Below are 5,475 nucleotides of genomic sequence, written 5' to 3'. Positions count from 1 at the left end.
GGACTTATTATCTCTCATTTTGCTTTGTTTCTTTGGTGTAAACAATAGGAGGGAAGACCACGCACGCCTGGCCAACGTTTCGCCCACATCAGGGTAGCTTCACTCCACAGTGCACCTATGGAGGACCTTTTTATTCAGTTTATTTCGTTTCCCCACGTTTCTTTTTTGAAATACGGTAACAGTTCATCGAAAATCTCAGTTGATTAATTCATGTGTTGTCGTGAATGATTATTTTGTAGATAAATTCAATGTGAAGCTGTAACAAACAAGACCAAAATTGGAGAATCATGTTTGTGACTGAGTTTGTATTCATCATAAGAAAGAGCTGACAATCAATAAACAAATGAAATTAAGAAAACTTGGACATGCACCGAATCGCAAACTCCTTTCGCTCCGGCGTACAGAAGACCTTGAAAAAATGGTACACGAATACCCAGTCCAAGAAGACTGACAAGGCAAAAGTATAAGACCTGAGAAAAATATCCCCAAGGGGAATTGCCCAAGAAGGCAACTCACAGGCATTCATCGCGTAGCCCTCGTGCTTTAACGCTAGACATCACGTTCGCTCCACGCGCAAGCCAAGTGCTTTAGCGCTCGACTATCACAAGCTTCCATCCATGCTATTATAGCATAAACGCAGGTTTTTTTACCGGGTTTAATTCCCGGACTGCCCTAGCAGAAGGCAGGGCGCCCACACCGGGTCACTGTTGTGACTGGAGCCAACCAGAAGCTCCCCTGGAAACAGGCGGTAGGGGTTTTTTCCTGCGTGCAACCAAAGTACAGAAAAATAACAATGAAATATGAAGACCAGTAAATGAAAATCAAATATAACTCGAAAGCCGCAAAACCGTGAGGTCAAGCAGCAGAGTTAAGTACTAAGGTTCAAAAAAAAAAAAAAAAAAAAAAAAAAAAGCTTCTCGGCCTTTTGGCTAAGATCAAAGTGTAGTGGTAGTCGAGCCCTCGCCCTCGGAATCAACCCCTCGGGGTGCCGGGTGGTAAGGGGGCAACCACTGCAGTGATTTTTCCTAAACCGCCGAGCAGCGATCAGGTGGAAACCTTCAACAAAGACTGAATATGTACAAGATCCTCTGCACCTGGCCTGCTCCCACCACCACTAGAAGATTCGGCCGCCAAGATGCCCTCACCGCGACGCTCACGCGTCCTTTGGGTGCAGCTGCCCGAAGGCGGGCTCTACTCCTGCCCCGTCTGCGAGGCCGAGTCGTTTCTTCGATCGGAGATGAGTCTCGAGCGACTCCGTCGCCACCTCCCGAGCAAGCATGGCAAGAATGCGGACTGGTCAGTCACCTTTGTCTGCTGTGACACTCTATATTCCACGGCAGAAGACAAGTATTGCAGAAAGAAGGCCAATACTCATTGGAATGCGCACCACATCGACGTCGCCAAGAACGCGCTGCTCCCTTCCGCTCCCGGCGTGTGCGCGCTCTCAGAAGATGAACTGCAGAGGCGCGTCATCCGGGTTGCCAACCGGGCGGCGCCTGGAGGCACGTCTGCTACCTCTCCTGCTTCCTCAACCGGGTCGAGTCCCCGCCTGCTGGCGGCCCGCTCAGCCGCCGCGCAAGCCCGGAACGCAGCTCGCCGCCGCAAGCCGCCGACTCCGCCCGAACTGACACCCCAGGCCGTCCTGCTCCGGCCGGACCCCGCCGCTGCGAGGCCCGCCCGACGACTTAGGCAACCCGCCGCAACAAGCCCTGCGGGCCTGCATCCCAGCCCTGCGGGCTTGCCTACCATCCCCGGCGCCAGCTGCGACTCGCCCTGCACACCTGACCAGGGGGGATCCCCCCTCCTGGCCCGCGAGGAAGAGCCGCGCGACGCCGGACCGGCGCCCACGTCAGAACCAAGTACACCAAGGTTCTCACCAAGCCCGCCTGCAAGTCCGAGCCGGACGGTCACCCAATTAAGTCCGCTACTGAGGTCACCAACACCCGAGCCGGGGGAGCTCCCCAAGACTCCGCCTGGCTTCGCTTCCGTAGAACTACAGCCTGAGCCCATCACCAAGGCCCGCAAGCCGTCTGCTTGGCAGTCTGCTTGGATCAAGAAACTTGGGGACTCGTCCTGGCAAGAATTCCAACTCCACGTCAAGGGCATCACAAAGGAGCTGGCGCTGCCCTCTCGCCAAGCCCGCCCTGGCCGAGGACCCCCGCGGCGCCCCACGCAGACCCAGCAAGCCACAAGAATCCAGAAGATCTTCAGGCACAGCATGAAGAAGGCGATGCGCGAGGTGCTCGGGGAGTCCTCGCCCACCTGCAAGATCCCGGAGGAAGAGCTTGTCAGTCATTTCACCAATGTGCACGCCAGCAGGATGGGGACCGTAGGCAACCCGCCACACCCCGACTGCACCCTGCCGGCTGCCAAGACACCCGCCGGTCTCCTCAAGCCTGTCACGCCGGACGAAGTGATGATGGTCCTTAAAAGGACCAAAAATACATCGCCCGGGCCCGACGGCGTCCCCTACTCCGCCTGGAAGAAGCGGGACCAGGGAGGCCTGCTCCTGTGCGAGATTTTCAATCGGTGTCTACAAGAGAAGGACGTCCCTCAAGCCTGGAAGAGCAGCATCACCACTCTGATCTTCAAAAAGGGGGACGAGGGTGACCCGACCAACTGGCGTCCCATCTCCCTTGCCGACACCGCTGGAAAGCTCCTTTCGGCAATTCTCACCCGTCGCCTCACCGTCTGGGCCGCGCGGTCGGGCCACCTCTCGTGGGAGCAAAAGGGCTTCACATCTCACGAGGGGTGCCTGGAGCACAACTACATTCTCCAGGAGGTGCTCGACGACGCGCGGCGTAGCGGCAAGGAAGTCTGCTTAGCTTGGCTCGACCTGGCGAATGCGTTTGGAAGCGTGCCGCACGGCGCTCTTCTCCACGCCCTGCAAGAAGCAGGCCTGAACCAAGATGAGCTGGCGTTCGTCCGAAACTACTATGCGGATAATACCACCTCAATCCGCCACCACACCGGCTGCACCAAGGCCATCCCGGTCCTGGCAGGGATCAAGCAAGGGGACACCATCTCCCCCCTCATCTTTAACTATGTGATGGAGCTACTTCTTCGAGCCATCGCCTCCCTGTCAGGACTCGGGTACCTTCTGCACGGCCTGCACCGCCACTGTGTCGCATACGCAGACGATTTGTGCCTGATTTCTTCCTCGCCGGAGGGCCTGCAAAGGCTGCTCAACCTGTGCGGTGACGTCGCCGAATGGATCGGCCTCACCTTCAAGCCGCCCAAGTGCGCGTCACTGCACGTGAAGAACCGCCGAGCCCAACCGACCCGCTTCACCATCTCCGGGGTCGAGATGCCGGCCCTTCGGGAGGGGGAATCTTATCAACATCTGGGCGTGCCGACGGGATGGAAGGTCGACCAAAGCCCGGTGGACGTCATCAAGACCTGCGCCGTGGATATAAGGAGCATCGCAACTAGTCTCCTGGCACCCTGGCAGAAGCTGCAAGCGGTAAGGACTTTCATCATCAGCCGCTTACAGTTTAGTTTTCTTACCGCCAGGGTGCCCAAGAAGGACTTGGACGGACTGGACAAGGAGATCAAGAAGTTCGCCAAGACCGTCCTCAACATCCCCACGCGCGCGTCCGCCGAGCTGGTCTTCCTTCCTCCGTCGTGGGGGGGCGCCGGGCTGGTGCCCCTCTCCATCACGGCGGACATCTCGTCGGTCGCCCACGCCTTTCGCCTGCTCAGCTGCCCAGACCCGGTCGTCGCGGAGGTCGCCACGTCGAGTCTGCGCCTGGTGGTCCAACGCAAGTTGGGCCGCAACACACCGGCGCGCTGTGCGGAGGACGCTGCCTATCTTTCAGGCGCCAGTGACGGCGCGTGGTCCAGGGACGGAGGCGACATCGCGTCAGTGTGGTCAACTGCGCGGAGGGCAACTCAGCTCCTTGGAAAGCTGATGCCCGGCCTCCGCTGGGGCTTCTCGGAGGCCAAGAACACCTTCGAGCTGCACGTCCCGGCCGACGGTCGGGTCACCATCGTGGACACCGAGTCGCGCAGCCAACTCATCAGGGTCATCCGCCAGGCTGCGCAGTCGGCGTTCCGGGCCACTCTCCAACAGAAGCCTGATCAGGGAAAGGTATATCGTGTGATCGGTGCTAGCCCTCACTCAAATCACTTTCTCGCTCATGGCAGGAATACCCGGTTCGCCGACTGGCGCTTCGTCCATCGAGCGCGTCTCGGTGTCCTTCCCCTGCGCGGCTGTCGACGCTGGACTTCTGCCGCCCCCGCCTCTCGCCTCTGTCGACGCTGCGGGCAGCACGCCGAGACGACGGCCCACGTCCTCTGCCACTGCCTGCCGTCGATGGGGGCCATCACGCGCCGCCATAACGCAGTCTTGGAACATCTCCTGGAAGCCTTGGCCCAAGGGGGCCGCCTGCAAGGGGTCGAAGTAAGAGTAGACGATGTCGTACCATTCACCCAACTAATGTCACCTGATCTTGCAGCCATGGTCCCCGATGCCCTCCGCCTTCTCCGCCCGGACGTCCTGCTCCTCAACCACTCAGCTAAGCAGGCCGTCATCCTCGATGTGGTCTGTCCCTTCGAGAACGGGTGGGGAGCCCTCCAGCAGGCGAGGGCCGCCAAGGTGGCCAAGTATTCCCCGACTGCCGAGTGCCTGGAGTCAGCCGGATGGGACGTCGCCCTCGATGCTTTTGTCGTCGGCTCCCTCGGGGCGTGGGACCCGGCGAACAGCCCGGTTCTCAAATACCTTGGGCTGTCGCGGGTGGACGTCCGCACCCTCGCCCACTTCGCGGTTTCGGCCGCCATACATCACAGCAAGGAAATCTATCTCGCTCACGTCATCCCCACCAGCACCTCCCCCCGCGCCGCCTAGTAGGGAAAAAGTACCTGAATTGGGAAAAGTACTGAACGAGGCCGGGGGGCGGATCGTGATGCCCTCCCCGTGATGTTAACTTTGTCTGAAACTACCACCTTTCCATGCCTTGTTTTATTTTTGGGCTGTTTGGCTTTTTGCCTATCATGTGCTACTTGTTGCCTTTTTAACTTCTTTTTTTTTGTGTGCTACTTGTTGCCTACCTAACTTCTTTTTATTTTCTCCATGTGTGCTTTGCACTTCATTTAGTGAGCGGCGCCTGTTATGTTAAATTAATTGGCGCCTCTGGTTATATAGAGTCATGTAAATTTGGCCGCTTATGTAATTTTTCAATTGCAAGGCCGGGGCACTTCGCTCCCTTTTTATTTCTGCTCACGCCCAAACTTGTTGGGGCTTAACTGCTTCGGCTCCTCTAGCCCCTCTGTTTGAATTTCCTCTCGGTAGGCCGCACACACCCTCTTCATGCATTTTATTCTCTTAATTTTAAAAACTTATGCCCTATGGGTTTTTTTAATATCTAAATGCTCATGCATTATTGTCATCACTTTGCCACTTGGGCCTAATCCTGCTTTTATTAATTGCAAACTTGCACTTTATTGTATGCCAAACCAACTACTTTACCTGTCTGT

This window comes from Frankliniella occidentalis, unplaced genomic scaffold (genome assembly GCF_000697945.3).
Source record: "Frankliniella occidentalis isolate FOCC.00 unplaced genomic scaffold, Focc_3.1 Scaffold557, whole genome shotgun sequence".
NCBI lineage: Eukaryota > Metazoa > Arthropoda > Insecta > Thysanoptera > Thripidae > Frankliniella > Frankliniella occidentalis.
Note: the sequence above shows the minus strand (reverse complement) of the source record.